Source organism: Phyllostomus discolor, chromosome 5 (genome assembly GCF_004126475.2).
Source record: "Phyllostomus discolor isolate MPI-MPIP mPhyDis1 chromosome 5, mPhyDis1.pri.v3, whole genome shotgun sequence".
In the NCBI taxonomy this organism is placed as follows: Eukaryota; Metazoa; Chordata; class Mammalia; order Chiroptera; family Phyllostomidae; genus Phyllostomus; species Phyllostomus discolor.
Window position 1 is genome coordinate 47,664,685 of NC_040907.2, and position 22,686 is coordinate 47,687,370.

The window sequence follows — 22,686 nt, forward strand, 5'->3', positions numbered from 1 at the left end:
ACCTTGTTACAATGCGGTAACTATTCAGTAGGTCTCGGTGGAGCAGCACATTCTGCATTTCTAAGACGCTCCAGGGGATACTGCTGCTGCTGGCCCTTAGATTCAACTTTTGAGTACCAGTGATGTTTGGAGAGTATGGGTTTGAGGATTTGAGGATAAGGAAGAAGAGAAGATGATGGTCTAAACAGATGGAACTGTTGGTAGATGAGCTGGCTCAACCATGGTGCAAGCAGAGACCTCAGTGTCACAGACTGGGGAGGAAGATAAAGAGAGAGGAGACGACACAGGCCGGTAGCCACATAGGACTGTCTCTGAAGGCGTGGGAAACTTGGGCTTTCACGGAGAGTCAAGGAGGCCAGAAGCAATGGACATGGCACTTGAAGCTGAGATATATGAAAGGCAGACATAGAAGAAAACTAATGTTTTTTGAATATCCATGTATCTCTATTTATATCCTAATCTGTATTCATACCTGTATCTATCCATCGCATTCATTTTGTCTCATAACAGCCATGAGGAGATTCAGAAAATAGAGATTCTTTCTTTTCCTTCCTTTTTTTTCCTCCCTCCCTTCCTTCCTTCCTTCCTTCCTTCCTTCCTTCCTTCCTTCCTTCCTTCCTTCCTTTTTATCCCTCTTTCTTTTTCCCCTTTGCTCTATTTCTTTTTTATTACACTTTCTTTGCTTGTTTTTTAAGTTGGTTACTTCACTATGGCATCATTTTCTTAATGTGCTTTATGTTACAGATTTCAACAGGCAATTTCAACAGGAACTGACCTGTTGAAAGTTACATAGGAAAAAATATTCTTTTGTTGTCTTAATTTATGCCACTAATCACAGAGGTAACAAAGCATGAATCTTTAGTACTGTAATTGAAAATCAGTAAAATATTTTTAACTAAAATAAAAGAAATAAAAAATGAAGTTTTGGGAAGCTTAGGTTACTTGTCCCCAGTTTCACAGCTAGTGATGGCGTTGGTATTACAACAAGAGCTAAGTTGGTGTGAGAACCCAAATAAGTAGAAGAAGGGTTAGAGAAGAGCTCTCAGCTCAGTGGGGAATTCAAGTGCAAATGAAATATTTGGAGCTTCCTGTAGTTGCAGAGGCAGGGTCAGTAAATCCAGATTCTGGAAGGCTGGAATCCAAGAGCGGGCTAGAGCAGGGGCCCAGGGCTCCTAGCAGAGTCAGGCAGCAGTTGAACCCCACTTTCCCAGACCCAACAAAGCAAGGGCTGAGATTACAGAAGCCACTTCTGTCCCGATAGCTAAAGAACTCCATGGCCAAACCCTCATGAGAAGCAACCCACAATGGTGGGTGAGGAGACCTGGTAAAGACGAGGAAGAGGGAGTGGAGCAATATTTTATTAACTTGGTAAACACAAGGAGAGAATCTCAAAGTGAAGAAAGAGCCTTACATTTTAACAGATTTCCTGTGTCTTGCCATAATAAAATTACCGCCTTCTTGAGGCATATATAGATTCTTTTTTTCTCCACATAGATTCTTTTTGAGCTACTCAATACAAAGGCTCTCCCCACCTCCAACCTTTCACTTAGTGTAATATTAAATAAAGATTACCTATGTAATCTCCAAGAATTGTAACCTTCAACTAAGAAATATCTAAAATAAAATATGTTTGTTTTAGGAATGGAATTGATTCACTTAATTTGTAAGTAGCTTTGTTATTTCAACTTCACTATGTTATGACCCATTTAGTCCCTTTATCAGAAGAACTGGAGACATATTAAAAAATCTATATTTTATGCACAGCTCCGTACACATAAGATTAAATGGGAACTCCCCAGGGAAACATAGAAATAAACTGCATTTTGTCAGAAGTCAAAATGACAGTACTTAGAGTGCGACTCGTGCCCACACACTCCCCAGGTTAGAGAGTGAACATGACAAGTCAAGGGATGCAGAGGCCGTGCAGCCAGAACAATTGTTTGTGTGGGCAAAGAAGTCACAGAGAGATAATGGGAATAGTGTTGGGAGAGTCATGACGTACCAGGAGGTAAGTCAGTGACCCGAGTGTTGGTATATGACTGTAATAAGGAGGGTGGTGGGCAGCACCCTCTGATGATATGCGAGTCACTGGTGGAGCAGCTAGGGTCCTTACAAAGTCCTTTAATTTCTCTCACTCAGAGGTCTAAAATAGAGACCTGGTGACAAACAGTTATGATAGTTATATTCATTTTATTTAACAGGTGTGTAGTGCTTATTGTGAATCAGGCCGAGTACTTTTTGCAAATATTAAGCCATTGAATCATATGAGGTACATATTATCGCTGTTCCCATTTTTCAGCAAGGAAACTCAGACATACAGAGAGCTTAAGTCACTGTTTGAACCTTAAGAAACATGTAGTTCAATTGGGACACTACCTCCCTGAGAGTTGAAAATATTTGTGTAGAGTCTATGAGAAGCAGGAAGGATTAGAGTTCCCATCTCCTGGGTCTTAGCTCATTACTTTTTCAGAAAACATCGCTCCCCTTGCTCAAATGTAAGACTTCAGAAACAAGAGAGTCATTTTATCGACACCTTCTCTAGTCCTTTGTGCCTCCACTGGCCTTCGCACAAACATCTGTGTCTTACGCCACCGTCTTGAGAATATCTGTGTTCCAGTCTTTCCAGCTAGACTTTGAGCTACTGGGAGGCAGCAGCTTAGACTTTCTCCTTCCTGTGTGGGCAGCAGCTGAGCACAGCACCTGGCATATTTTGGGTGCTCCATTATGTTTATTGAATAAGTGAATGGATTCAATCCCAGAAAACTCACCTTAATTCTTTCGTGACTGCTGGTGCTTTGTTGCCTTGGATTTACCTTTCTGACCATGGAAGCCTGGCCCAGAGGCATCACAATGTCATTTGCCTTACCTCATGGCTCTCTAGGTCCTCAGTGTTTCATAACTGCAGGCCGTACGTCATTTGTTCTAGCCCTAGTATGATGCCAGGGAGATATCTGACTGAGTGGTTTTCTACAGAACAGCCTTGACCTTCTGTTTTTTTTAGGTGTTTTTAATTCCTAGGTTTTGTTTCCTTCATATAAGCACTAGGAATTTCACATATTCTTCTTTCTCTCTGCTTTTCCGACTGAACGCCATGTCCTTAAGTGAGTAAGTGGCACATATAGGATGGGGCAGAAGTAGTTTTACAGTTGTTCATATGGAAAATAATACAATAAGTAATAAATAACAACAGTAAATATAATACAACACAAAATAAATACAACAGTAAACTCTGTTTTACATACAAATGTAAACCTACTTTTGCTCCACCCTGCACAGTGTAAGAACTTAAGATAGAAATTTATTTTGAGTAAATTCATTTCTTATGTATTAGGTACCTTGCATGCATTATCTCACTTAATCCTCAAAAAATTTCTGTGAAAGAGGCAATATCCCCATTTTACAGATGCTGAAAACAGAGGTCCAAAGGACCTTAGTGATTTGAGTGACAGTAAAATCTGGGTGGGTCATCAGTGTGGAGGTGGGTGGACTTCCAATAAAGGTAGCAGTGACCTAGACTGCATTAGCCAACTTTGAAACCATCCAGAATGAGACAAGAGTCTGGCTCTATTTGGGGAACAAGACAGATACATTGTCTTCCATCATGGAGTTTACAATGGGGCATTGTTTTCAATTCTAGCCACGAAAATTAGTTGGAAAGCTGACAAACTAGAGAGTGCATAAGAGTAGTAGGAACAGAATGGTGAGAAATAAGTAGGGACAGTTGAAAGAACTAAGAACAGGTAACAGAGATCTAGAGATTAGAGATATTCTGAGTGGCACATGAACTGAAGACAGCCAGCATAAAAAAAAATTCCTTGTAATTAGAAATGAATTGCTTATAAAAATAGTGAGCCTGCCATTACCTGTCCAAGTAGATTGTGATCACTTTCGGTGACACAGTGTACCTGGGCAAAGAGGATGGAATCTGGAGCTTGGTTGCCTAGTCATAATAACTTACTGCCTATGTGACATCAATAAGTTACCTAGCCTATTTATTCATCTGAGCTGGGACAATGAAGCCCCTTCCTCCTAGTAATACTATGGGGATTATATGAAGTGACAGAATGCATAGCTGAATAGTAAACCCTCAGGAAATGGTGACAAGTATTATTAGTATATCAGTAGAGATGGGAGTAGATGGCTATTAAGTCCCTTCCATGTTCATGATTTTATAGATCCACACTTACCATTGAATTGGTTCTCAAGTAAAATTTTACAGAAATGATTTCTGAATGTCCATAATTTCTGTCCAAGTACCCTGGCTGGGAGAGAGTGGGAGAAGAAGTAAAGGAGAGAAGCCCCCTCTTGTGGGCTTTCAAGTCCCCCAAAACTGCTGATGCAGTTTGTTTTTTGAGGTAAAAGAGAGAAAAGTCTATGCTATTGAAGAATGTAACTTACGTTGCTGAACCAATAGTTCCTCACATTGGTTTATGTACTTAGTCTAATAATGGTCACACATGGCACTTCTCTAGGCAGTTTCTAGTTTGCATTTTAGGAAGAAAACACTTTTAAATCTGAAGGCAGAAGAAAAAGAGAAAGAGAAAAAGAAAGGAAGACAGAGACAGAGAGAGAAGAGAAGGCAATGGAAGGGAAGGGGAGGGGAGGGAAAAGAAAAGAAGAAAAGAAAAGAAGAAAAGAAGAAAGAAAGAAAATGATAGGAAAGGAAGAGACAGGAAGTGGGGGAAAGGAAGTAAGAGAAAGGAAGAAAGAAAAGATTTATAACAGTGAAAATTAAGGCATGACCCACTGAACATCCTCCTGTTATGCACAGCATGAGCCCCCAAGATCTTCCTGAATAAATAGGGCTCTGCCTGTAGGAAATGTGATCTGATTTTTCCTTTTCCTTTGCCATGGAAAAATTCCACTCCCACCCCTAGCAACTCCTTTGGCTCAGAGCCAAGAGGCAATCAAATTGCCTTTTTCTACTTTTCTCCTTCCCTAGAACACACAGTCCTGATGGTCGTCGATTCCAGAGCTTGAGCTTCCACAGCGCTTGGTGCTGTCACACAGCAGGCTGGTAGATTTAAGAAAAGATTTATGGAGCCCAGCCACAGGGTTTTAGCCTCTGTTTTCCCCTTTTTATCCAGGTGTGTGTGCACGAGTGTACTTTTAAAATTTGGATTTTCATTTTGAAATACAAAACTAATGCCTGCTTGAGGCAGCAAACCAAATAATACCAGTCAAAGGGAATACTGTCATGCAAATCAGTCAATGGTATTCCCTTTTGCTTAATCTTCCCCCTGAAACAATTGTGTATATTTTGGCATATATCTTTTCACACCATTATCTATGTGTGTATATGTATATCTATATACACATGCTACATATACCATATATATGTATGCTATGTATACATATTCACTTATTCAGAGATTTTTGTCATACTCTTTTAAAATGGACTCACCAACTCATAAATTTTTTTCACCTATATTTAATTCAGACCACTCTAGGTAAATACATATAGATTTAACTTATTTTAGGTGATGACCAGAGGGAAGTGGGGAGCTGGGACTGGGCAGGGGCAGTTAAAGGAGAAGAAAATAGGGACATCTGTGATAATGTCAATAATAAAAATAAAGTTAAAAATTGGTAAAACAAAAAACCTTGTTTTATGCACAATATCCATAGTTTACATATACCATATTTTATTTCAATATTCCTCTATAATAAATATCCAAGTAGTTTCTAGTATTTTTGTCTTTTGCCTCTTCAACTTTAAATCACATTGCATAAAAGAGTCATGTATCTATGTTCTTATTTATTCATAATTTTAATTTAGTAGAGAGATTTCCAGAAGTCAAATTTCTGGGTTCACCAGAGGATTTTAGGTATTACCAGAGAAAAAGATTCATTGCCTAGCAAAACACATAGCTCTTTGGCAATAATTCTTTCCCTCCTTCCTCTTTGTTGGGAAGAAGGCCTGGAAAAATAATGTCCCTTTCTCTTCCTTCCCCACACTGCTATTCTCCTGCAGCAGAATGGGAAAGGCTAGTATATCCTGTGAAATTCAGCAAGAACTAAGAATCACCATTTTGCTAGGTTGTTAGAGGATACAAGAGAGGCCCAAATTAAAGAATTACATATTCCTTCAGCAAGTCTTTTGTTTCGTTCTTTTTTTTTCTTCATGAAAAGGCAGATAGTAAGGAAGAGGAGTCAAAGAAAGATAGGTTGTACATTGCTGGGCTTTAATAGGTAAATTGTTCAGTAATGGCACCTGTAAAACCATTGGCTTAATCCTTGTTCAGGATCTGAATATGGCTTTCTTTTTGTAGACCAGAGGACAAAAGGAGCAAGATGAATGAGATGAATCACACCAAATGTCCTCTCTCATATTGATTTTCATGTTTTCTCATCCCAGAGACTCATCACAGCTCAAGATTGGAAGGGATTGTAAAACATCTGGTCTGTTCGCTGTGTCTGGCCTCATCTTGTTCCCAGTTTCTGCAATCCTCCTTAATGCAATTGTGTTTGGTTCTGTCTTTCTTCCTTCCATGCCTTCAGAAGAATATTTACTGAATGCTTCCTGGGTGTTAGATCCCTAGAGAGGCTCTGGGGGTAAAGAGGAAAGACACAGACCCTGGGCTAAAAGAGCTTATAAATAAGGGGAAGAAAAAAAATCAGTAGACTTAAAATTGTAAGGGAAGGATAGAGATGTGTACAAGTACTCCGGCAAACAGAACACAGAGAAGCGCCTACCATAGTGCTACCTGGGGTTATGAGAAGTGAGAAGAGGCTAGTGAGATTAAGCTGAGTCTAAGACTGAATAGAATTTTGCCAGCACTGCCTCTAACAGGGGTGTCCAAACTTTTGGTGTCTCTGGGCCACACTGGAAGAAGAAAAGTTGTCTTGGGCCACACATTAAATACATTGCCACACATGATCTCTCTCTCTCTCTCTCTCTCACACACACACACACACACAATCTCATAATGCTTTAAGTAAATTTACAATTTTATATTGGGCTATATGCATAGCCATCCTGGGTTGGCTCGCATTGTGTCCACAGGCCCGCAGGTTAGACACTCCTGGTAGAAGGTACGGCATATACAGAGGCCTGAAGATCAGTGAGAACACAGTGTATTAAAGTTGTGATTATAATTGATTTAGAGTGGCAGAGTTATAGGTGCCTGTGTGGAGTAATGGAATATGAACTTGGAGAGGTAGATAGGAGGCTAGGTCTTGAAAAACCATATGTTCCTCACTAAGGAGTTTGTTTTCATTCTAATGGAAATGGGGAAAATTTTAAGTGTAGAGTGACAAGATTGGATATATATTTCATAAAAATCTTTTCAGAGTCATTGCAGAAAATAAGGTCAGGGAACACAAAAGAAGGGCTTGTTAGTTCAAGGGAAGCTGGGTAAGAGAGGAATGAGCAGATTTGGAGGCAAAGTGGGTATATGATTGATTGTGTGCAGGCTTTCATAAAGAATTAAATGTCAAGAATGAGCCTCACTGTTCTGGTTCATAGATTTACACTGAATTTTAGTCATGGATTTATATTGAATGTATAAATCTGAGGTTCATAGATGGGAGTCCATGTAGAATTTGGGAATTTTGGGCATAGGAATTAATACCCTAGGAAAGAATGAAAAAAAAAAAAGATCAGGAGTAACAATCTAAACAAACTAGACACAGGGAGACTAGCTGGGAAGCTGGCAAGTCAGTAAGAAATGGCAAGAAACGGTGGGGGAGAACCTGCAGTAGACAGTGGCGTTGGGCATGGAGAACTAGTTAGTAGATAGAGTAGACTGGCCCGTGACTCTTTCAACACAGACAGAAAGAAAGTGAGAGGAATCCCAGAGACATTTAAGTAGATAATACTTTCCACCAATTTATAGGGGAATACTATATAAGAAGTTGCTTTAAGAAAGAAGATGGTGAGCTCATCTTTAGACATAATGAGTTTGAAGTTCCTATAAAGGTGGGCAGAAGTTTTATGAATCTGGTGTTTAGGAAGTAAGTATGCATTAGAAATAAATATGAACATTGGTTTTCTCAACATGTGAGTGGTAGTTGAAGCCAAAATCATGGCTGAGATCAATCAGTGAGAGAATACAGAGTGATAGAAAGGCAGGTCAGAGACAAAGCCATGGGAAAATAATAGGTAACCATGTTTAAGAATTAGATGCCATGTGCCTGGTCCCCACCTGGGGACATGTGAAAGGCAATTGATGTATTTCTCACACATTGATGTTTTTCTACCTTCCTTCCTCTACCTCTCTCTCAAAAGTATATAAATAACATTTAAAAATAAATAAAATTGGGTTATCTGTTAAAAAAAAGCAAGCCCTGGCTGGGGTGGCTTAGTGGATTGAATGCTGGCCTGTGAACCAAAAGGTCACCAGTTTGATTCCCAGTCAGGGCACATGCCTGGGGTGCAGGCGAGGACCCCAGTGGGGGTGCATGAGAGACAACCATACATTGATGTTTCTCTCCCTCTCTTTTTCCCTCCCTCTGTCCCTCTCTCTAAAAATAAATAAAATATTTTTTAAAAAAGGATTAGGTGCCATGAGACCACATGGATGAACCTGGAGGGCATTATGCTAAGTGAAATAAGCCAAACAGGGACAGACAAAAAAAAATGTATGGTATCATTTATATATAAAATCTTAAAGACAACCTCAATGACAACAACAACAAATTTCATAGAAACAAAGAATAGAATGGTGATGGCCAGAGGCTGGGGGGAGGGGGGAATGAAATGATGCAGGTAAAAAAGTACAAAGAAAGGGTACAAGGGATCTAATATACAGCATGGTGACTGCAGTTAATAATACAGTACTGTGTACGTGCTGAGAGTAGGTCTTAAGCATCCTTACCACATGCAAAGGAAGGGCTAACTGTGTAAGGTGATGGATGTGTTAATTATCTTGATCTTGGTACTCATTCCACAACACATGTCAAATCATGGCATTGTACATTTTAAATGCATACAATCATATTTGTCATTATTTCTCAATAAAGTTAAAAATTAGGCAGCAGATGAGGTGCTCAAGCACAAAAGTGAAGTGGGATGGATAGAGAAGAAGCAGAGAAACCACAGACACATGGCACGATAGAGCCAATAGAGAGAACCTTCAAGATGGAGCGAGAAGTCCATGGTGGGTGAATGTTGCAGAGAGTCAAATAAGGGTAATATTGAGAAATGTCCTTTGATTGGATTTAAGAAATAGAAGTCCCTTCTTCTTTCTCATTTGGCCTTTTGCACTTGCTGTCCCCCTTTCTTCAATTCCTCTTATCCCCCAGATATTTGCATGCTTTATACCCTTATTTGGTTCAGAACTCTACCTCAAATGTTTCTGTTTCAAAGAGGGCTTCATTGACCACTTTATCTAATACTGCATCCCACCTCACTCCAGCCCCTCATCCAGATGAGTTTCTCATCATGGCACATATCTTTACTTGACTTTAGAATATTTATTAGTTAATCATCTGTTACCTCTACTAGAATGGGAAATATGTAAGTACAGGGATTTTGTTTTGTTTGTGGCTGTATTCCAAGTACCTGGCATAGCATAGGCCTTCAATAAATATAGCTGAGTGACTGGTGGGTCAACTTTGTGTGTGTTTTTTAAAATATTTTAAAACTTATTTTTAGAGAGAGAGTAAGGGAAGGAGAAAGGGAGGGAGAGAAATATCAATGTGTTGTTGCCTCTCACCTGCCCCCTCCTGGGGACCTGGCCCAAAACCCAGGCATATGCTCTGACTGGAAATTGAACCAGCAGCTCTTTGGTTCGCAGGCCGGTGCTCAATCCATGGAGCCACAACAGAAAGGGCTGATGGGTCATCTTGATCAAAGGAATTTCAGTGAGGTGGTTAGGACAGAAGTCAGACTGAAATAGGCTAAGGCATGAATGGCAGGTAAGGAAGACGAGATAGGGAGTGAAAACAATTCTTTCTAGAAGGGAAGGAGAAAGGGAGAGCTCAAGATATGAGAGAATTGAGCTGGCATGTATAAACAGAATGGGAAAACAGTGGAGGGAGAGGTGGAAAATATGCAAGAGAAGATAATTGAGAGGATGGGATTCAGAGGAGACCCCTAAACAAAATGTTCCAGGGGCTCTGATATTGTAACTTTGATATTGAAGAGGTGGTTGTAGCAATGTGTCTAGACCAGGCTGGTGGGCATGTAATGGAACCAGAGTCTATTTCTAGAGAGGATTCCTGAAAGCCTGGGGCCCCTCTAACAGTGAAACAAAGCTTTTGTTGGTGGTATCAAGGATGATACAAAAGAATGTAATTTGAGAGACTACTTTGAAAAGTATGGTAAGATTGAAATCATAAAAAATATAGAAGACAAGCAGAATGGGAGAAAGAGGGTTTGCTTTTGTCATTTTTGGTGATTATGATGCAGTTGATACAATTTTTCAGAAATACTACACCATTAATGGGCATAACTGCAAAGTGAAAAAGGCTCTTTCTAGAAAGAAATGCAGTCTTCTGGATCACAAAGAGGTCATGGAGGGATTTGGCAATTGTATGGCTTGTGTAGAGAACTTCCACTTAGTGGTAGTTTCGGTGGAGCAACTATGGTAATGGCAGTGGTAGCAGTGCAGGTACTTTTAAAGGACATAATAGTAGATATTAGTAGGTTTGCAGGTGTTGGTGGCAATTATGGCAGATATGTTTCTGGTTATAATAGTAGACGGGGTGGTAGACCAGGATGTGGAAACAAAGGTGGAGGTATGGTGGCAGGTCTGGAGGATGTAACGGTTACAATGAAGGAGAAAATTTGGCAGTGGTAATTATAGTGGAGGCAGGAACTATAAAGATTTTAGAAATTATAGTGGACAACAGCAATCAAATTATGGACCAATAAAGGGGGCAGTCCTTATGGTGGTGAGTATGAGTCTGGTGGTAGAAGTAGTGGGTATGGTAGTAGGAAGTTCTAAAAACTCAGCAGAAAAGGGCTATAATTCTTAACAAGAGAGAGAGCAAAGAGTTGTCAGGAAAGTTGCAGGTTTCTTTGAGATAGCCATCCCCAAAGTGATAGAAGAACATGAAAATCTGCCACAAAAAAAATGGTGATCATCCATAGCCAGAAAAGTCGCTTCAACTTAAACAAGAGACCCTTCTTGCTCAGGACTGTCATGGTCACAGCCTGCAAAACATGCAATTAATGATAAACACAACGTAGTGTCGATTAGATGTGCATTCTTGTGATCTTCTACAAGTTGCAGCTTTTTTCTTCTTTCCTTCTTTTCCCCTCCCCTCCCCTCCCCTCTCCTCCCCACCCCTCCCCTCCCCTCCCGTTTCCTTTCCTTTCCTTTCCTTTCCTTTCCTTTCCTTTCCTTTCCTATTCTTTCCTTCCTTTTTCAGGCATATTGCCTTGATTTATAGATTGTGGTAGTGGTAGCAGGAATAAAAAAGTTAGAGATTTTAACCACCTCCCCGCATTGCACAAAAGGTGATATAATGGCTTTAAAACGTCAATATTTATAATACCCAGGAAATTGTAGTCTTTTCAATTATTTAAACTAGTGATAAAAAATTCTAGATGTCCATTCAAAAAAGTACAAAATGAGCCAAAACGTTTAAGGAATGTAGGTATAGAGGAAACAGTTCAGGCTTTGGAGTAAGGAGGTTTAGAAATAAGATCGTCTAGATTTGAATCCACTCTTTGCTAGCTGTATAATCATCGACGACTCACTTAATGTTCTTGGTTTCATGGCCTATAAAACAGGGATGATAATAGTACCTTGAAGGGTTTGTGTGTTAAATTGTAAAGGAGTTAGCACTGTGCCTGACTCATGGTAAGCACTCAGTAAATGTTAGCTATTAATGTAATTCTTCATGAAGCTTGCAGTCTAATGCAGAGAGAAGAGGACAAAAACATTTGTTTGATGTTATAGGTAAAGGAACTTAGGTTCAAAGAGGTTTAGGAAACTGCCTAAAGTCAAATAGATAGTAGGGGTGGAGGTGAGACTTCAAAGCCTACACTATCTCTGTTAAGCCCAGTGGTGTCTTTCATGTTTGTCTTTTCTAGGACATTCCCCACTACAAATTCTATTGGTTTTGTTTTCAATGAAGACTTTTCCGTGGAGGACTTAGAAAAATCCAAAAAACAAAACAAAACAAACAAACAAACCCCAATATGTAAAGCTCCAGAGCCCTTCATTATCTTGATTCAGTCCACTGCAAAGTCTAGCTTCTGTTCCCTCACACCCTCAGGCAAGTTACCTGGAAGGAATGCAGAAAAGGAATCTCAGGAAACGCCCTGCACTGTGGTGGTGAATGCCTTAGATTCAGTGCGCTATCAACTGACCTTTTGTTTGTTTGTTGGAAATTATGAAACTCAGCCCTGGCTGGTGTGGCTCCATTGGTTGGAGTGTCGTCCCATACACCGAAAGTTGCAGCAATGAGAAAATGTCCTCAGGTAAGGATAAAAAAGTAAAATTAAAAAAAAAAAAAAAATATATATATATATATATATAAAATAAAAAAAGAAAACCCTCATTCATAAAAGAAAAAGAGTTTAAAACTGTGCCATGATCTAGGCACTTTTCTACGTAATGAGATTTTCAGGTCAAATGCAACAGTCTCTGCCTCTTCACAGTTAGCAGAGTCCCACATGTCAAGTCAGAAGCCCTAGCGCAGTGTGCTGTATCCTATGCTAACGTGGATATGAAAAACCAGCACTAGGACTCCTGAGATGGATGTAATTAACTGAGCTGTGGGGGCAAGACTCCAGAGGAGGTGACATATAAACTGAACCTTGACCATGAATAGGCACTCTCTTGTCAGAGAAGGGAAAGAATATTCTGAGTCCCGAACAAAAAATCTGGAAGTCTGAGAGGGAAGGAGAATTAGACGGAAGGAGAATTAGATGGAAGTTCTAAATTGGAACACATTGTTCAGAAAAAAAATCTGGGGCGAAGCAAGAGGGTGGTGCTCTGTGAGGGAAGGGATTTCTGTACTCATCCTGATGCCTAAAACAGTGCCTGACACAGAGCTGCTACTCATTAATTACTTGTTGGTTACTGAAAGCTAAAATACTGTATCTACTCCCAGAGGTTCTGACTCAGTCGATCTGGGATAGGGCCAGGATACTGGTATGTGCAAAAAAACTCCCAGGATGGTTCTAAAGGACCTCCAGGTTTGGTACCACTGCACTAAATGAGTGACCTCAAGCAGTGGAGCTGAGAAAATTTATATTTCTAGTGTTCTGTGGATCAGAATGCTAAATCTTTGAAAACATCTTGGATGAAGATACAGTGGGATTTTCCTATTTGGTAACAGGGTGGAATGTAAGCTGCCCAAGGCTTGTTTAACAATAAGCCTGGGAGGAGAGGGTTGAGCGGTGGGGCATCGGCAAAATGGTGAAGGAGATTAAAAGGTACAAATGTATAGCTACACCATAAATAAGTCACGGGGATGTAAAGTGCAGCATAGGCAATGCAGTCAATAATATCACAATAACTTTGTATGGTGACAGACAGATAGTGGACTTTTTGTGGTGATCACTTTGTAAGGTATATAAATGTGAAATCTCACTGTGTTAGACACCTGAAACCAATACAATGTTGTATGTCAACTATACTTTAATTCAAAAGAGCTTTATGTTCCAGAATGAAAAACAATAAGCCTGGCAGATATGGTAAAATATTAATGGTAGAATCTAGGTGATGGGTATACAGGTGGGTATATAATATATTTTTTAATTTGGATGTATTATAAGTACTTTTTTTCCTTAATAAAATGTTGGAGGAAAAAATCAGCCTCAGCCAGGGATAAAACACTAATTGAGCCTCAATGAGAAATCAATACAAACTATTTTAGTCCAACATTCTATGAAGAGGCAGAGAGGACCAGCAGGAGCCTTCCAGGCACAGAGGCAATGGTGCTGGGGCTGTGTGTTACTCCACTTGGCTGGAGCAGTAGCAGGGGCTGTGCTGCAAGAAGCCAGGCTGTCCATTTGGCTGTGTTCTAGTGACTGTGGGTAACTGGCAAAAGCACCTTTGTTTCTTTATCTGTTAAGTGAGAATCATGTTAACATGTTAGCTGTTTTAAGTACAAAACTTACAGAGCAGTTGTGAGGATCAAATGGTGTAAATGAATCAAATGGTTTTCAAAGACAAATGGAAAGACTTTCCGAGAGGTATGACAGCAGAGAGAATTTTTAGGGGAATGAGTTCCTGGATCTCGTTTTTCATAAGTAATTTTACTAGAAAGGATTTCTCTAAGAAGATGCCGTGTGTTGAGGTGTTATGCCAGTTTATTTTTTCTTCTCCACTCTCATAATCAACCATATCTCATATGATAACATAAAGAGCTTTACTTGTCCTCATTGTGTTATATACCTTGCACAAGGTGTATACACCCGCAGAGACCCAAAGAGGCCATTGAAAATACTGGGCAAAGCTAACCCTTTTCTGTTCCAGGCAGCGCGCACCCAAAGCAGGGCTTGTGTTTTTTCCTGACTTACACACCTGTGTAAGAAGGGCCTGTGAAGAATGAAAGGTGGCTTCTGGAATGGACTATTTTGGCCCCTGTTGGGATGTTTTGAATCGAGTTACACAATTTTTACTTACCTACCTCAGCCTTTCCACCCCCTGACTATTATCAAAGAATCTATCACTTCTGACATAGAATCTTATGACAGCAGAAACATGCACACGAGCACAAAAACAAAGCAAAACAAAACAAGAGGAGGTATTGATAAAAAAAATCAAATAGAATGAATGGCATTTTATATGTTCCATTTCATTCAGGAACAAATTCTCAGCAGGTTTCTCCTCTCTCTGTCTCTGTCTCTGTCTCTGTCTCTCTCTCTCTCTCTGAATTCAGAAATGAAATGGTTGTCATGGGGATGTGTCTTAACATGTTTATTTGAATAGAAAAATGTAGTCAGATCTTTTCTGACACAGAAAACAAATCTGATACATGGCTGGTTCGGTTTGACAGTGAGGACTGATTTGAGCAGTTAGGTGGTAGGTGGATGTTTTCCATAAATTAAAGGAGTTAAAAATACAACACCAAGTTTTGAATAAATTATATTTGAATCACATGATTTAATTGAGACAAATTCCTTGCCGAAATTTTTATTAACCAAGGTATTTTGAAATTAATAATGTTTTCATTTGCTAATCCTCCCTGAGCATATCAAGTTAATCAAAATGACTCTAGGTAGAAAGGTAACAGGTATGATTTAACAATCATCTGAAAATTCTTGAGAAAGCCCTTTTGATAAACTTCCCAGAAATCCAGAAAGTAAGTGACCCTCATGACTGGGTAACAAGCCCTTTTGCAAGTGTGGAGCTTGGAATTTTTTTCAACAGAATGAAGGGAAGAATCAAGTTTCAGCTAACAGATGACTAAAATATGCATTTTAATAATAAATCACTCTGGTTTTTGGAACATAACTTGGAAGGAATTCAAAGAATTGAATGATATTGCTGCAACAAAACTCCTTTTATCTCAACCTCTGATTGATGTGAATAAGTTTTCTCAACACTTATATCTATAAAAATGAAAAATGGGGTGGAATTAATGCTGAACCATATCACAGTCTAGCAACAATATTCACATGAAGCAATTTTTTAAATTATAATTTATCTTAGTAAGGGAGGAATTGGTAATAAAATATTATTTTTATTTAATTTATTATTTTAATTTAACTTTTATTTTATTTAATTTGTATATAATTTTGATCAAAATAGTCATGTATTGTTTATTCTGAGCAGTAGTTATAACTAATAATTATGATAACTTAATTCCAAGAATTGAGTTCTTTCTGAAATATTTTAACAGGTGTGAGGTGATATATCTTGTTGTGGTTTTGACTTGTATTTCCCTGATGATTAGTGACGTTGAGCTCCTTTTTATGTACCTGTTGGCCCTCTGTACATTTTGTCTGGAAAAATGTCTGTCCAGATCCTCTGCCCATTTCTTAGTGATTCGTTTTGCTATTGTAGAATTGAGTTACTAACAAGAGTTTAAGGTCACAGGAAATTATCAAAATTGATATATGTAACTGTTGCCGAATATATTAGAGTAATCAAAAAAAGACTTACAAGAATAGAAATATATTACATCACAATAAAAGGGGGATGTGAGGGGAAGTGAGGTGGCAATGTTCATTCAAGGAACAAAAGGATTGATACAAAAATTTGTCATAGAAGAACTTGTTCATGTAATTTTCAAGAGGATCATAGTGGCTATCAATTTGCTATGGTATTTAGATTCCAGTACATTTAAAAGAATGATATAGCCCTGACTAGTGTGGCTCAGTTGGTTGGGTATTGATGCCATTTGGAAAATGGAAAGGTGGTGGGTTAGTTTCCCAATCAGGTCACATGCATGGACTGAGGTATGTTCCTTAACTGGGGGACAGGGAGGGGTTGGAGAGGCAACCTCACATCGACATTTCTCTCCCTCCCTTCCCTTCTCTCTATAGACAAACAAACAAACAAATAAATAAATAAGATATTAGTTTTTTTAAAAAGTGTCAGTGTTATAGTGTGGCTGGAAATTATATTCCTTGACACTTTTTACATTTATGATATACAATTTTAACAGGCAATGCCAACATGTGTTAGGGTTACATGTTTCTAAATTATTTTAGGAGGTAATGAACATAAAAGTTCAAAGGCCCCTGATATAATATATGTGAAAAGAATCCCTCATCCCTCAGCTTTTCTCCTCTTTCTGTGTTTCTTAGCTCAGTGAGGGGTGCCACGTTTCCTTAGTCATAAGGCCAGAAACCTGACCATCATTCTCACTTCTTTCTCTTCCCCTACATGTAACCAGTTTATACTATTTCTTATGTACTTTAATTTTTTAAAATTTATTGACATAAGAGAGAGAGAGAGAGAAACATTGATCTGTTGCTTCACTCATTTATGTATTCCCCAGTTGACTCTTATATGAGCCCTGACCAGGGATCAAACCTGCAACCCTGGTGCACCAGGAAGTTGCTCCAAACAACTCAGCTACCCCACCAGGACAATTAGGTGATTCTTATATTTGACTCTTGTGTTCTGTCTCTCCTGCCATGGTCTCTCCTCGAATATTATCAACATCATCTTAATTAGTGTACCCGACATAAGACTCAATCCATTCTACTGGGTGTCTACAAGGACAAATTTATCTTTCCAAAATTCAGAACCAATCGCATTGTCTTTTTACTTGTATAACTTAATGATTCTCCAGTCCCTTAACATAAATTCTAAATTGTTAGGACTGTATAGGAATCTCTTTGGGACCTGGCTCCTCCCCCCTCTCCTGCCTTTTCTATCCTTAATCCTTTACTCTTTTAACCTCTAGTAGTTCTGGGTATTTTTCTCCATCCATAATCCAAATCCTTGATGTTATTCCCTTTCCCTGGGATACACTCTGTGCTTCTGTCCCTTTAGCAGACACATCCTTAAAATCTAACCTCAGAAATTACGAATTTCTCTAGAAAGGCTCCCTTGTCTCCCTCAGAAAGGCTTAAGTGATTTCCCCTTTTCTTTTTCTTTTATGTATTTATCCAGTGCCAACCACATACCTGGCACAATGCTAATAAGTCAGAGCTGTTGGGTTCTCACCCATATCTCCTTAACCCTGCGGCGAGATCAAGTGCAGATAGATTACTGTGCATGCAGGTGGCTTCCAGTGTCTTTCTCCTTGAGGGATGCCTCAGGAGCAACCTTCTACCAATGAGGAACAAGTTGGTGAACTAATACCCCAGGATAGTGCTGAGGTGTGTTCTACACAGTCATTCAGACGGTCCCTATAAGAACAAGCACCAGTTGCTCACAGAGGTGACCCTTTAATTCACACATACTGTAGCAGCTTCCCTCCTTTACCTTGTTCACTTTCCTCTCCCTCACCATGCTTTCTAGTGTCACATGTCAAAAATAGGACTTGTACCCTATTCTTTTTTTCAGAATCTGAGAGATTGCCAAGCTAGGAAAACCAGATTCTGGAGATATAATGATGAGGTTCATACATACCTTCATTATATTTATTATATTGTATGAAAATAGTGATGTAAGCTGCATAAGACAGGGATTTTTATCTGTTTGATTCACTGAAGTATCACAAGCATCTAGAACAGTGGTTGAAAAATAGTGTTGCCCTGGCTGGTGTGACTCAGTGGACTGAGCACTGGCGGCCTGCGAATCCAAAGGGTACCAGTTCTATGCCTGGTCCCTACTTGGGGGAATGAGAGAGGTAACAATGTTTCTATTCCTCCTTTTCCCCCTCCCTTTCCCTCTCTCTGAGAATGAACAAATAAAATATTTTTTTAAAAGAAAGATAGTGTTGAATCAGTAGTAATAGTTAATATGTGTCAAGTGCTTACTGTATGTTTGATATATGATCATTTTTCAAAAAGCATTTAATCATCAAAAAAATCCCTTATGGAATAGGTATCATTATTATTCTTTTTGTAGATGGGAGGGAATTAAGGTTAACCAATGGATTGAAGTCACCTGGCTTGTAAATGCTGGAACCAGTTTTTGATTAAGGTCTCTTTGACACTTCAGCACTTCAGGACATTCTTTCAAACTTTTTGTTTTGCTTCATTTTTGTTGTTGTATGTATGACTCCCCCATTAAACTCAAAGTTTATTAAAGTAGGAAACCTAGTCAACTCTGTATCCCCAATACCTAGCTTAGAACCTGGAATATAACTAGGAACTCAGTGATTTTGGTTGAAGAAATAAAATGACAAGTGGCTTATTTATATAAACTTATGTTGAAGAAGAAAGAAAAATAATGTTTTCTGGAACTAACTGGAGAAAAGCCTTGAACATGGCCCAAGACACTGTTTCCTTTAGGACAAGGCATCTGTAGGAGGTTCCCAATTAAAACTTTCCTAAGATTTTTGACTCCACAACCAACTCAGTCTGGACTCCCTTTGCCTAGTGTTTACAGCTGCCTTCCTCGTTGAATTCTCCTTCATCTAAGAATGTAACCCATATATTTTTCTTCCATTTAAAGGGTTCCTTGGCAGAGCATTTAAACCACTTCTGACTTGAATTCCTTGTACCTGATAATCAATGAAAACAAGGTCTCTTTGAACACCCATTGTGTCCTCAGAGTTGATTCAGTGCCTGGCATTCAGAAGGCACTTAGTAATTACTGTTAAATGAATGAGGAAGAACTAGACAGTGGAAATTGTCTAGTTTAGTGATTATTCATAAATAAGTATTAAAATTGTCTTTGCTATTTTAAGTCAGTATGGGTGAATATTTACTGAGTTTGCCAAAAAAGGAACTTCAACTTTAGGTTATATAAAATTTTAGCAAAAAAAAAAAAGTTCTTCAACTGTGATATAAAAAAAATACTATTAAATTTTTCTATAACTAAAATTAATATTATTTAAACAATAAAGAATTTATTGGTTAATGTAAGAGGAAGTCCAAAAGTAGGGAAGAATTCAGGGTTGGTTTAGAAGCTGAAGTATGTTATTAAGGACCAAGTTTTTTCATCTTTCTGCTCTGTCATCTACACTGTTGGCTTCAAACTGATTCTGGTCCCTCTCATGACTATAGGGTGGCCATCAACAACAGTCGGGCTGCAAAACATCTTGTTTAAAATAAAGATTGATGGCTCCCATTTGTTACTATAAACCTTCCTAGAAACTACTAGAAAATTGGTTTTACTCATTAATTCCTCAGAATAGGGTCACTTATCTATTCCTGAATTAATTAATGGCAAAGGGTAATTAAAATATGCTTGGGCCAATCAGGTATATCACTTGAGTCAAGGCCAGTTCCCCAAGCTTCATTGCTGTACTCAATGAGCGAGAGAGAAGGAATAAATTCAGGGGAGACAACCACAATATCCAGCACAAAACATTTATTTTGCTAAGTGGTAAAAACTTAATCTTAGTCAATTCAGTGTCTCTATGCTTTACCCAGTTTTGGTAGAGAGAAGGATTTTGGAAGATTTATAGCATCCCAAATCACTTCTCCCTACATTTGACTACTGGGATCCTTTTGGTTTTATTCTTTCTCTCTCTCTTAAGTAAGTGGAATTACTTTGCTGAGACATATGGAATACCATGTGAAGTTTCATCATGTCTAGCTGTCTAAGTCAGGAATTTTAAACTCAAATTCCTTCAGAGGCAAGTCAGTATAGTAGACCAGGTGTGAGATAATAGGGAATGAGAACTGGAGAAACTAGGGAAGGCACGCTCTGCTCAAAGTCATTCAAAATCAAATCGTTTCAGTATCCTGTGCTTATCAAATAAGACCTGCTTGTGGACCAGATTCATTCTGTGATACATTTCATTCTGGGGTCTTGCCACTTCTCTAGGTGCTACCTGGGAAAGAGAACACAAGTCTTCCCTGCATTTGGCTCTTTCCAACCTATCTTCTGTGTCTTTTATCCTCCCTTTAGGGCTCTGTTCTGGGAGATAAACAGATGGGCAGGTCCTGCTTTTTCCAGGGAACCATTTCCACTTAAATTCTTCGTTGCCTCTTCCCTTGCCCAGGGGATTTTTCCTAGTCCAAGGTATGGGGAATAAAGAATCTTCAATGGTTTGTAGACTCTCAATCAATTATACCATCTAAACACATTTTTTTTTTTCTTACAGGGGCCCAGCCTAAAACTCTTTTCTGCTAAATTATTTCTTCATAAAACAACAGGCATAAAATTACTTAGTTGTTACAAAAAGAGAGAGAAAGACCATGGATTAAAATAGGGGACCACATTATCCTGCTATAGAATAAATATAGTCAAGAGATTGCTTATCAGACTACATTTAGAATGTCTTATGTGTTGCTGTGTATCTCATCTTAGAAGAAATATACTCATCCAAAAGAGACCCAGATAGTGAAGGGAGTCTGCATCATATTATGTGAGTATAATCAATAAGACTTCTGTACAACATTTAACATCAAAGACTGAGGAGGCAGTAGTCAAGATAGGCTAGCTTATGCTGTGATAATAAATGACCTCAAAAAGTCTTGGAGGCTGCCCTGACTGACGTGGCTCAGTTGGTTGGGTGTCATTCCGCAGAGTGAAAGGTCATTGGTTCCATTCCTGGTCAGGGCACATGCCTGGGTTCTGTATGAGAAGAAATAAAATCTTAAAAATAAAAAACCTGATGACTTAGAACAATAAAAACATATTTCTTGCTTATGTTACATGTCCATCATGTTTCAGTTTTTTTTTTTTTTCCTATGGAGGTAGAGTCATCTTTACTTTGGGATTTAAGGCATATTCTAGAGGGCTATGAAGCACCACCAAGTCCTTTGAGTTTTAAGCTTTGGCTAATAGTACCCTGGTGAAGGAGGGTTTTGTTATGATAATTTTTTAGGTTTAAGGCTAAGCATAGCGGGCTCTCTAATCCCAGTTTGGATCTTAGTTGTTGTGTGTTCATATTGTTTAAAGATACTTTCATTATAGGTCTGATAATAGCTAGGACTTTTTACAGTTTAGCTAAAATTTAGCTGTATTATTTAAGTGATCTTAAACACGCTTTATGCCATATGTCTATTAATTAGGGTTAATTGTATGACTGCCGCAGTGGGCACAAAATTTACTAACATTTAGAAGTATAACTTAGTCAAGCTTTCACTCATGGCTTAATTTTTATCACTGCTGTTTTTTATTTGCTGACCATTGTGACAAAGAGGAAAGGGGCACGGGGAACCCTGGCTCTTAAAGCTTCTGCTTTCATTTGCCAAAATAATTCATATGGCCACTCCTGAGAAAACATGATAGGGAGGTCTATTTCATGAAGGGAAATCATTATATTTCATGGACAGACATAATCTACCTTGTAGAAAATTCTACGTCATCTTCTTTGGGGATCCTCTGTGCATCATCCAAAAACTCCCAAGGATTTGTGTAGTTCAGGATGAAGTCTAGTAGATGGCACAGTAATATTCAATATAATTAGCCATTATTATAATTTTATTTCATTAAAAAGAAAAGGTCCTTTCTGTATGTTACCTATTTATAAATCTTTTGAGGATGAACAGAACTTTCTGGTATTTCTTACTTAAGCAGCAAAGGACAACACTATTTTGATAGTCTTCAGTAGGATACCATATTACTTAAGGAATAGCTAAATAATTTAGAATATTTTGCACAAAGAAGAGAAACTTTAGGTGGGACAAGATAGCTGTTTTCAAATATATGAAAATCTTTATGTGAAAACAAACTGCAGAAACAAATAATATGAGCATCCTCAGAAGACAGCCCTGGTAGTAGAATGAATATATTTGTCTGGCACAACTTAATTCTTCCAAGAACTTGTTTGTAGTGCCATGAAGTACATTGACTGTTGTGGTGATTGAAGAACAAATAACAGTGAAATTTACAGTTATGTAGTACTTACCACATGCCAGGTGTTGTTCCAAGTCTTTGATATACTAACTCATTTAAGTTCCCAACAACTCTATGAGATAGGAACAACTACTATTTCCATTTCTTTTTAAGGTGAAAAAAATGAAGCATCAATTAAGGAACTGCTAAAGTCGCACATCTGGTAAATGATAGACCCAAGAGTTGAATTTGTCAGTCTGTCTCTAGAGTTCATTCTCTTGATCCATGTGCTTTTCTATATTTGGGGTTTACTTAGAAACCCTTAGTTAATCATTTCTTAGAACTGGTCATCACATTTCTAAATTTTGTTCTGCTCTGGGTTTTCTGGGCAACTCTCCAACAAGACACCTCTTGAATTATACTCCCTTTATACCCCTTTGGTTTGTCTCTCAGAATGACTGTTCATGGTGAACTCTCAGTT